General features: G+C 44.4%; 1 long non-coding RNA gene across 5 annotated transcripts in view; it reads right to left on the bottom strand.

The window, feature by feature from the left end:
• LOC120399398 overlaps nucleotides 1-12297 on the bottom strand; it is a 74262-nt gene that overhangs the window by 32196 nt on the left and 29769 nt on the right. Inside the window, exon 2 of one of the 5 annotated variants that reach the window (XR_005595125.1) lies at nucleotides 5273-5400. The exons of the other annotated variants lie outside the window; for them this stretch is intronic. This is a non-coding gene — a long non-coding RNA (uncharacterized LOC120399398). The remainder of the gene's footprint in view (nucleotides 1-5272; nucleotides 5401-12297) is intronic. 5 annotated transcript variants of the gene reach the window in all.

Raw genomic sequence — 12297 nt, 5'->3', positions numbered from 1 at the left:
CCTTGTATATAAAGACAGCCTGAAGGCAACCTCAAAGCATGCACAGTAGACATTAAAACCTGGGAACCTGTTGCACTGGACAGGCCCAGATGGAGAGGTCTGTGCCACGAGGCCACGTCCACTTTTGAGGAGTGGCATGTGAGGTCTCTGCAGGAGAAGAGAGCACATCACAACAATGGCTACACTTCCAGACATGCAACCACATTTGCAAATCCAGGATTGGACTCACGTTTCATGTAAGAAGCCATAAAAACAAAAACTCAGGACTCAAGTCAACAAATCTATGAAAATCTGCTAGAGGAATGTGTAAGTAAGGAATTCTAAAACTGCAGTGTCTGTAAAGCATAAGAATGGCTAGACAAGCTGAGTGATTACTTGTAATCAAAAGATCACAGGCTATAATTCTAAAGGGAGTGTTGGTTCTGTCTGTTTCTTTGAAATGACAGACATTCATTTAAATATTCAACTGAGCTTTGGCACTTGATACAGGGGTGATATTAGTGGATTTTTCCTTTACATCATGAATCAATGAGCAAAGTCATCCCAGTGGGGTTTTAAGGCTGCTGTGGGAAAAATAAGGCAAAAATAGAATGTAAGCACAAAACTGTAGATACAGCTGGCTGGAAATGTGGCAAAAGGCATGAGATGGCTGATAGAGAGGGAGGGATGTAAAAGCTAATTTAAAAAAAAAAAGCAGACTTGATGGTGCAGAACAGAGGGGGAAAAATCTAGTAGAAGGATAGCAGCAGAAAGACATGAGGCCACATCCTGTTCCCTTTGAGAGAATGGGACTTTTAGTACTCATTATGGCATCCAGGCCCAAAAGCTGGTGTAACCATCTGCAGGGTGATCACCCTAGAGTAGACATGAAGCTAGTGCAGTGTCTCTTCTGTCACTATCCCCACGACTGCTACTGGCATGGCTTGAGATTCTACACAGCCTGCTGATCCCTGACTGATCTTTAGGCCCCTTGGTAGCTGGTATGAGTCAGAGCTGCCCTGAGTTATAACAGAATTTTCAGAATCAGAGGACCACATAAGCCACCTTTGCACCATACTCCTCACTTGTGAGCTGCATAGGGGCTCCTCAGCCATAAACAAGGATCTGCATCATGAACGTCAAAAGGGAGAAAATAGGAACCATGGGGGACCAGGCACAGTGCAGCTATGTGAAGGAAAGAGAGGCTGGAGCCAAGGGAGAATGAGGCAAGGAGCAAAGAGGCAGTCCAGACGGTCATTCCATATATAGTTTATGTGGGCAGGAGTCTCAAAAAATGGTTCAGAGATGTTATGAGGCTTAATGCATGAATGTCTGTAAAGAGTTTGAGATCCTTGGATGAAAGATGTATACATTCACAATGTTACTACAAGAACTACAAACTATTCCTGAATGGTCATTTTTGTTCTGTAAACAATATTATCCATTTTAATTTTTGCTAATCAGGGACAGACAGAATCCATTCTGGAGAACTTTAGATAATCGATTAGCACTTTTGTAATATACAAGAGAACGGCGGTATAGCCCACAATTTTTTTTTTAAAAGGCAAAGCTAAGCTGATCCAAATACAGCAAATACTGATAACAGTTCTGACACTGGCAAAAAAGAAGTGCCAGCTCATGCTAAGGCCCAGGGCCTCACTGAACAATGACAAATGCATAACTGGAAACCAGTCTGGCTTACCTCTGGGTTTGTATAGTTAAAACAGATATTAGTGTTATAAGAATGTGTTTAGACTTTATTAAATGCTTGTATGATGCTGGATGTATACAACATGGCATAAAGGTATATTGAGTATTTGCATTGTAAACCTCTATAACTATGTAACTCACCAAACAAGAATAGAAGCATAGAAGAATTAATTAATATAAAGTCCTGACCCTGCAGATGAGAGGGCCTTTGAAACCATAGGAGCCATTGTGTGACATCAAAAGGACAAAGATTGTGTTGACTGCCCTCCCCAGTTCAGTTATATGAAGAGAAGTCAGATACTGAGACTTGTTCTATCAGTTTGGACTTTAGGAAGAAAGGGATAAAAATCCCTGACAAGGAGAAACTAGGTCTCGGGGGGGGGAATAGCTCAGTGGTTTGACCATTGGCCTGCTAAATCCAGGGTTGTCAGTTCAATCCAGGGGTGGATCTGGGGCAAAAATCTGTCTGGGGATTGGTCCTGCATTGAGCAGGCACTCTCTCTGCTGCTTAAGCTTGCAGCCTGTTTGCTCTGTCTCACTAAGTTTAAATCTCTAGCATAAAACCCCATTGGTTACTTTCTTCCTCTCTGATACCCCTCACATTCTACATTTACACCACTGTGACACATTTTTACCTAAAATTGTTTGTTATTTAACACATTTTATCCATAACTGTTAGTTGGTTATATGCTGCTGTGACACACCTTTTTACATAGAAATCGCTAGCTACCTGTTACATTTATACCTCAGTGTTAACTGATTACCCACTGTATTGTATCCTACTGTGTTGTACCCCACTATTGAAACCCCCTTACTGTTTACCAAAAAAGAAACCCCTGCCCAATTGTCTACCTTAACAACCCCATACCCCTCACTATTGAATTTTCCCTGTTTTTGTATTTTCTTAATAAAGTTTATTTTGCACCCCACCCATGTGGTAATTGTTCCCCAAGATCCCATATACCTGCTGGCAGGGACAATTTAGTAAAAGGGAATTTTTTTTGTTCTTATTAAGTGGGCTTGATCTTTCCCTGAAGAAGCAACATCTGGCATCTCCCTGAGTTTAAAACATGTCCAAAAATGAGATTCCCCTGACTGCTCCTCCCCCCCGTCCCAGATTGGGCTCTGTCTTGATTAGTAAAGAAAGGAATAAAAACTCATGATGAGCAGCAAATGCAGCCAATATATTAACATGCCAGATTACGGGTCTGGCTGATATAAAGTTTAACAATACATGTAGGGTTAAAGATCACAGCCATTTCATAACACTACAGTTTCTGATATTTTAGGTATTTATATGACCGTCATCACTGAGCACCTCAGAATTTTTAATATATTTATCCTGGCAACAACTTTGTGAGGAAGGGGAGTGGTATTAGCTCTGTTTACAGGATGGGGAACTAAGGCCCAGAAGCTCAGATCCTCAAAAGTATTTAGTCACCGAACTCCCACTGAAATCAGTTAGGAACCTAAATGCCTTTGAAGATCTGAGCCAAAGAGACTAAGGCTCAGATTATACCAAGTGGGATTTTCAAAAGTACCTACATGCCTAATACCCATTGAAATAAATGGGCATTAGGTACCTAGATGGTTTTGAAAAATCCCACCAGGTAGCTAAATACCTTTAAAAATCTGGCCCTAAGTGACTTGCCCAGGGTCATCTAGGATGTTTGTGGCAGAGTGGAAATTGAACCCAGGTCTCCCACAGCACATGCTAGTGCTCTCTCCATTGGATCATCCTTCCTTAAAATCAACACCAACAATGCAACGCAGCAGAAATGCAACAACTTCTGATCAACACCAATAATCCATGCTTAAATAATACCCATGTTTAAATAAGCTTCATGGGATAACATGTACAATTCACGATGGAATATGAATGCATGACTCCACAGTATTGGACTTAAGAGTTTAAAATAGCACCTAAGGAAAAAGCCTCTTACTTTAATTTAAAATACCTGCAGCTAACCCCACTGAAGAGAAGACTAATACTATACTTGTGACTCCTTTTTAAGATTATCCTTAAAATCAAAAGGATACATTGTACCCAGTACACAATAAGATAATAATACTACTGCTAAAGTACCTCCATCTAGTGGCCATAGGGACATCATCTAGTATTTTCCAGTCAATTACAATCCTGTAACTCCTACTATAAAAAAATTCTATAGTTTTGCACAATAGAAGTATCTCACTACATCTTGCTTCAAGTATAAGGATTCATACAATTCAAACTACCCTGTGCCATTTTAAGAACTCTGCCATTTACATGCAATTTACCATTTATACAATATAAAGGCTATTTGCATAGAGTGACCCTGTCAACGTTCTTTGAGAAAGACAAGAATACAGATTTCTCCCTGTCACTGGGTGCATTTTGTGCAGTATAGCCAGAGAAAGAAGTTCCCTGACTCCATGGGACATAGACGCTGTTAGAGTCTGTCAGGGGACCTGTTGTGTAAAACCCATTCAAAAAGCCAATGAACCTGTTAGGCTGAATGATGTAAGAAGGAAAAAGTAGCTGCACTGACAACATGACTGTGTCAAAGTCTTATAAGAATGCTCGTATCCAAATCCCCTAAAACCTGACCACAGCCTGGAGACAGTAATGGACTTCGGGCCCAATCTAATGACCGTGTTTCCCTTTTGCCTCATGACACAAATATATCAGACAAGGCAAGTCATTTAAACATTATGAAACAGATAATTAATATCTTTCACTGATATAATGCCTTTCATTCCTAAGGAAACTCTTTAGAAACTTAAACTGATATACAAACTAGACAGAGGGAATCACTTCATCCAGAAAGCAGCAACAAGTGTTTGATCAGAAACAGGCCTCGAGTCCTGTCTGCATGAAAGAAATTTAGACTGCATTACTATACTGATCTAGTAACACCAGTACAATCCGCTAATGTAGATGTGCTACTCACAGGTAAGTCACAATGGCGTAACAACAGGTAAGTCACAGCAGTGCAGCACATCTACATCAATATAATCACATCAGTGCAAGTTTCTCTAATGTAGATTGGACCCAATTCTCCATTGGCTTGCACCTTGGATCATCAATTTCACCTACGCAAAGTGAGGGTAAAAGACCCTCAGAACAGAATAGCCACATTTTATGCAAGTTCAAATAAAGCCACAATGTGCAAGGCAATAGAAAATCAGACCTTAATTTTTTCTAAAGCAGTTTAGTGCTTCATTAAGGCCAGTAATCTCATATTCAAATATAGGTTTCATCCCACTCATGGGCCAACTCCATTAAGTTATTACCAATAAGAGCATTTTCTGTACGTATAGCATCAGCTCTTTTAATTTATTTGTATTATTATAATAGGGAAGCACAGAATTACATACATAGCAAACTAAATAATGTGTGTTTACACAGGCCATACAGTTGGTTTGTCGTCCCCCCATCCTCCTTTTTTAAATTATTATTAAAATAAAAAAGGTGGCCAGACCAAGTAAGGTTAAAATAAAATGTATTAATCCTCCCATTACAGGGAAAGAATGCAATAGTCACAAGTACAATAAAAGTTATAATATTTAGCCCACAAGTGGTACAAGGCTTATTAATTACCTGTGAACTAGATTTCTGGTCCTCTCTTCAGAGCTTACTCGGATAGGCTGACTTTCTCCTGAGGTTCTTTTTAATATTCCTGTAGCTTCCTATATGTCAGACTCTGGGAGATTATACATTTGCTACACCTGTGAGTTAATCAAGACAGAGCTGATCCGACCCTACTAGCCAGGTAACTACCAATCCCAATATTACTAGCTTCATATACACAAAGATATATATATTTCCACATTAGTTGTTTTCCACAGAGAAAAGAGCAAATCCTCTAAGGGCTTGTCTACACTAGGACTACATACTCTCTCGATCTACTTAAGTGAAATTTGTGGATTCGACCTTAATAAGAATTTGTGTATCCATACTAAATACACATTTCCTGGCTGAATGAAAAATGGGAAAAAATGTGATTGAATTGTCGTCCCAATCCTCGTCCTTCTTGCTCCCGGGGGAAGAAATCTGTCGCGCCTGTTCTTACAGCGGCGGCGAGCGCGCGCGCAGCACAGCAGAGCATGAGGCCATAGCTGCACGATCGCTGCGCTGCACTTAGCCGCTGTCAACTCCGTTATACGTTATCACTCCTCTTCACCAGTCAGCCAGAAGAAACCGGAGGAGGAGGAGCAGCAGGTGAGGAGTGAGGTGGCGCTCTCAGAGAAAGAAAGCAGACGGGCAGTGGTGGTCAGATCATGGTGGCAATGGGTCAAGTATGGTGGTGGTGCGCGATTCTGGGGGGGAAAACAAGCACAGACTGGTGGGACCGCATAGTGCTGCAGGTCTGGGATGAAAACTAAGGACATGTTTAGTAATAAATAATAAATCTTTCGTTGACTTTGCATTTCTCTTGGATGAGGTTTGGGGCTCAGGGCACGGGAGGATCGTGACTATGGTATGGTCCAAGTGCATGTGAAGGAAGCCTGCCTTTATTCTGGATGTGTCAGGCACAGGACCTGCTGCAACATACACATCAAGGGAAGACGGGGGCGCATACACACACAGACTGTCCCTGGTGCCTAGTGACTGCAGTCTGTGTGTGCCTGCAGGAACAACAGAAGTCTCTTCTGACACAGACGCGTGTGACGAAACAGTAACACAAACCGCTTTTAATTAATGTATACACAGTGGGGGTTTGAACTTGGAGTTGGGACTGGTTGATGCTTTAAGGAAAGAGCTTGTAAATTTACATATTTAGGTGCCTAACTCCTATAGAAATCAATAGGAGTTAAGCACCTGAATGTCTTTGAGAATCTGGGCCAAAGATGAAGTAGGAAGAAAATGAAAGAAGAGTTTACTATGTTTCACATTGTTCCACATGCTCACATCATACAAAAAAGCCGTGCCCAAGGGGGGGGGGGGAACCCTGATTCTCAAGGGGAAAAACACTAAATCAGAAAGTGAGTCTTAAAATAACAACCATCTTCTCATAATATCCCAATACAGATTTGTATCATACAAGAAATATAAAATGAAATGAAACAACAATCCTGATTCTCCACCGCCGTACTACTATATTTGGCAGAATTCATTTTTTTTAAATGAATTTCTACAGATTTTAATCACTGTTTATTTTTGTAGGAGTGAAAGAGAGCCTGAAGCCCTGGGCCTGGTGCAAGACCTGAGGCCTGAACCCGAGGCCATGTATTAAGGCAGATGCTTACAAATTCGTGGTCCAATACATGAACTTGGCAAAGGCACTGCTAGCATCGCTAAAACACAGGCACTCTGACAAAGCAACGTAGCTGAAGTCGACGTACTTAGATCTACTTACCATGGTGTCTTCACTGAGGTAAATTGACAGCTGACGCTCTTCCGTCAACTCCACTTGTGCTCCTAGTTCTGGTGGAGTGCCGGAGTTGACGGGACAGCGCTCAGCAGTCGATTTATACTAGCTGCGATAAATCGACCCCCCCCTGGATCTATCACTGCCCGCCGATCCGGCGGGTAGTGTAGACAAGGCCTGGGAATGTATGTGAACATATTCCAGATTAGCCTAGGTACATCCTGACCTAACCCGGATAAGAGGGTTTGACAGAGGTGATGAATAGGGATGTTTTGCCTGAGACATCTGGAGGAAGGTACCGGGGGGAGGGGAGAAGAGGGGCAGTTACAAGCAGATGTCATGAAACATGTAAGGTGGTATGTAAATTGTTTATCTCAGTCTATAAATGTGAGGGTACCTCGCCTTAACCATTTCTGTGGCCTAGGGGACAGCAGAGACTCCCACTGTTGACTGAGCTACTCCCTGCCACTGGGCACTCATGTTAGTGTAACCTGTAACCATGGAGCCCGGACAATAAACAAGTGCCTTTGTCACCAAAACCGTGCCTGTGGTCTTTCTTTATGAGTAACATTGAGGTCTGCTGAATTAGCAGGCTGCATTCTCTGCTAGTGCTAGTAACACCAGAGCTACAGAACAGAAACACTGAGCAGCCAGGACAAGATTCTTCAGCAACATTCTTAACAATTTAAGCTTTTTTTCCTATTTTTATCTATTTAAATTTTCAAAGTTGTGGAAAAATATGGGAGCTAGGAGTCGGACAATTATTTAATGACAGTAAACGTTCAGATTAAAGAAGTTAGAGCTTTATAACCATTAAAACACAAACTGTCAACATTAGACCAAAATATAAAAAGTTAATAAATAGTCTTAAATCAAACTGTAATAAGTTCTCAAAACAGCATTTTTTTTCTTACTTTGCCTAACTGTAAATTGCTATTATTACTGATGGAAATATTGTTTCATTGGTGGGTGTGTGTACTGTAAAATTGATGTTTACTGACATTTACTAATAAAAATCTAATCCTTCCAACCCTAATTACTCCAATGTTACATCTTAACATCAGAAGAGTTTCAATGGCATGTAATGGAGTAGAGAAACAGGCCCAGAAATTTTAACAATGTCTAAACACTATGGCAGCATCAGTCAATATTTATGAATCTTTTGTCAACAAGTGCTACGCCATTGCAACACGTTCCAAGTTCTAAGGAAAATATTGTATTTTGGAGTTTTGAGTATTTCAAATTATAACTCTTTTTGAAGTGATCACACTTCACAGCAGCTGCTAATATAATAATGCATGTTTCCTGGCCCCTGCAAATGAAAATTACTTATTTCCACTTAAGTGACATTACAACAGAGGTGTCCTGCATTTAATCACCAGGACTTATCTTTCTGTTTCATGGGTCAGGAGCTTTGTGTAGGCAGTGAACTCAATTCTGGGTGGAGAAGTGTGCAAAAGTTGTTAAAAGAATTTTATATAATCATTACACCTAAATAAGTAGTTAGAAAGGGACAGTTCTTATGCTATATTCGTCAGGTTGGTAACTGGACAGGACTCAAAAATGTAAATATTTAGCTCAAAACATAACTGCCAACATCTGAAAGAAATAGAGATATCTGTTCTGAAAATAAGTCATGCCCCTTCAAATAGAAATAGATTGGACTAGGAGAGTTTTTTGAAGGGACAGAATGAAAAAAAAAAAGTGAATATTTAGCTCAAAACATAAGAACTGTCCCATCATACACAGCTGTGACAGAAAGCCTCAAAAATGTGAGGAAGAGAATTTAATCTTAGTGGCTAACTAACGTAAATACACTTCTACCCCAATATAACGTGACCTGATGTAACACGAATTCGGATATAACCAGTGGTGAGCTGGAGCCAGTTCCCACCGGTTCCCGGGAACCGGTTGTTAAATTTAAAAGCCCTTTTCGAACCGGTTGTCCAGCAGCTCCCTGCCCTTCCCCCAGCCCCAGCTCACCTCGCTCCGCCTCTGCCTCCTCCCCTGAACGATCCCCCGGCTTCTCCTCCCCCTCCCCGGCTTCCTACGAATCAGCTGTTCGCGCAGGAAGCCTGGGAGGGCTGAGAAGGAAGCAGCGGCTTCCTGCAGGTGACCTGGGGCAGGGGCGCGAGGAGGGCTCCAGGCGCCGCACGGCTCCGGCCTGGCCCCCGACCCCGTCCCTGGGCGGTGCGGCTCCGGCTCAGGCCTGACCCCGACCCCAGCCGGCACGTGACCAGCCCGGTCCCGACCGCAGCCAGCCGGGCAGCGCAGCTCCGGCTCGGTCCCAATCTCAGCCAGCCAGGCGGCGTGGCTCCGGACTGGCTTCTGGGCCCGGGCCCGGCCCCAACCGGCGCAGCTCCGGCCCGGCCCCTACCTCAGCTGGCTGGGCAGCCCGGCCCCTGGGCCCAGCCCCGACCGCAGCCGGCCAGGCGGCGCGGCTCCGGCCCGGTCTCATCCGGCTGGGCGGCGCGGCTCCGGCCCCAACCGGCGTGGCTCTGGCCTGGCCCCTGGGCTCGGCCCTGACCATGGCCAGCCGGGCGGCACAGCTCCGGCCCGGCCCCTGGGCCCAGCCAACAAGGAGGCACAGCTCTGGCCAGGCCCTGGTCCCGGCCAGCTGGGCGCCCCGACTCCGCCCGAGCGACTCCGGTCCCAACCCCGCCCTGGCCGAGCGGCCCAGCCCGGCTCCAGCTGAGCGGCTCCGGCCTGTGGCCCTGGCCCAGTCCCCACCTCCAAGCAGGGCGGTAAGGGAGCAGGGAGGGGTTGTTGGATAGAAGGCAGGGGAGTTGGTGGGGTGGATTAGTGTCGGGGTGGTCAGAGGACAGGGAACAGGGGGATTGAATGGGGGCAAGGGTCCTGCGGGGGGCAGTCAGGAAGGAGCAGGGGTTGGATGGGGCAGTGGGGGGCAGTCAGGGGTAGGGATTCCAGGGGCAGTTAGGGGACAGGGAAGAGGGGTGGATGGGGCAGGGGTCCTGGAGGGGGGGGCTGTCAAGGAATATGGGAGGTTGAATGGGGCAGGAGTCCCTGGGCGGCATGACCCCCTCGTGGGGTGAGGAGGAGGGAACCGGTTGTTAATATTTTGGCAGCTCATCACTGGATATAACATGGTAAAGTAGCACTCCAGGGGGGCGGGGCTGCGCACTCCAGCAGATCAAAGCAAGTTTGGTATAACGTGGTTTCACCTATAACGCGGCTCCCGAGGACATTATATCGGAGTAGAGGTGTACATTGAGCCAAGTCTTACCATACACCAAATTCCCTTTTGTGCCACTCCAGCTGCACCAAACTCTCAGGAACCAGGACTTACAGCAGAGCCAGTCTTCAGGCAAACTAATGACCACAGCTGGCCTGCAGCAGGTTGACTAATTGGCTCCAGAACCTGATTGATTGGAAGGGTCAGCAGACTGGCTCTTAAGCCCAGCAGAAACACTTCACTAGCTCCTCAAAGCATTTACCTATGTTGCAATAGTATCTGTCTGTTCCCAGCCTTGCCTTATTCCAAGTAAACTGGTTCCGAGCCCTAACTTTGGCTCTGATGCTTTGCTCTGGCATTGGGCCTCTGACTCCTGTTCTAATGACTAGGTATGACCACCCATATCCCAGTCACTGATACAAATGGACTTCTCTGAAGTGGCAGCTGGGGTTTTGCCTTGCGCACAGGAATCCTCAGATGGCATCAACTCAGCTGTGTGCCTCCTGCTCCCAAGTTGCACTTATAAAATCAGTGAGAATTGAGTGCTTCTAAGGGACTGGCCATAAATCACTTAACACATCTTATGTGATTTTTTTAAACTGCCCCCACCTCTGCCCCCAAGACACTGTAATACTGAAACAAACATGCAAAATTAAAAAACCACCCTCTGCCTAATGGGTTATATAATTCATGGGCAGCCCCTAAAAAATTTACCCACTGTGGTGTAATACATAATTTTGAAATACACTTATTTGCACCTTGTGCGGTTGAAGTTATGGAATTTTCAACTAATACTCTTTAATGGTATAGTCTATTACTTTAGGCTCCAATCCTGCGAGGACATAAGCTCCAGGAGACTACCCACATTCTTAAAGTTAAGCACATGCATGATTCTTTGCAGGATCAGCCCCATCAACCTGAAACAAATACTCACCAATAACCACCCACCACAGAACAAAACCACTAACCCAGGAACCTATCCTCGCAACAAAGCCCGATGCCAACTCTGTCCACATATCTATTCAAGTGACACCACCATAGGACCTAATCACATCAGCCACACCATCAGGGGCTCATTCACCGGCACATCTATCAATGTGATATATGCCATCATGTGCCAGCAATGCCCCTCTGCCATTTACATTGGCCACACTAGACAGTCTCTACGCAAAAGAATAAATGGACACAAATCTGACATCAGGAATCATAACATTCAAAAACCAGTAGAAGAACACTTCAACTTCTCTGGCCATTCAGTAACAGATTTAAAGGCAGCAATTTTGACTACAACAAGAAATTGCTGAACTTGAATCGATATGCAAACTAGATACTATCAATTTAGGCTTAAATAGAGACTGGGAATGGCTGAGCCATTACGCACATTGAATCTATTTCCCCCATGTTAAGTACAACAGTTCATCTTAATTAATTAGCCTCTTGGAGTTGGTAGGGCAACTCCCACCTTTTCATGTTCTCTGTATTTATGTATATATATCTCCTCACTATATGTTCTATTCTATGCGTCCGATGAAGTGGGCTGTAGCCCATGAAAGCTTATGCTCAAATAAATTTGTTAGTCTCTAAGGGCTAGTCTACACTTACCAGCCGGGTCGACGCGGTGAGTTCGACTTCTCGGAGTTCGAACTATCGCGTCTAATCTGGACGCGATAGTTCGAACTCCGGAAGCGCCGCGGTCGACTCCGGTACTCCACCACTGCAAACGGCAGTGGCGGAGTTGACCTTGGAGCCGCGGACTTCGATTCCGCGGCGTCTGGACGGGTGAGTAGTTCGAACTAGGGTACTTCGAATTCAGCTACGCTATTCACGTAGCTGAACTTGCGTACCCTAGTTCGACCCCCGCCCTTAGTGTAGACCTGCCCTAAGGTGCCACAAGTACTCCTGTTCTTTTTGCGGATACAGACTAACACGGCTGCTACACTGAAAAGTATCTCAAAAGTTACATGATTCTTTTTGAGAAAAGTTGATTAACTGACATACAAAATTATGTATGCAGTGAAACTGCAGCCGTGTCAGTCCCAGGGTATTAGAAACACAAAATAG

The sequence above is a fragment of the Mauremys reevesii genome, linkage group 2 (genome assembly GCF_016161935.1).
Source record: "Mauremys reevesii isolate NIE-2019 linkage group 2, ASM1616193v1, whole genome shotgun sequence".
Classification (NCBI taxonomy): Eukaryota; Metazoa; Chordata; order Testudines; family Geoemydidae; genus Mauremys; species Mauremys reevesii.
The sequence above is the reverse complement of the archived record's forward strand: the minus strand, read 5'-3'. Positions and strand labels throughout refer to the sequence as shown.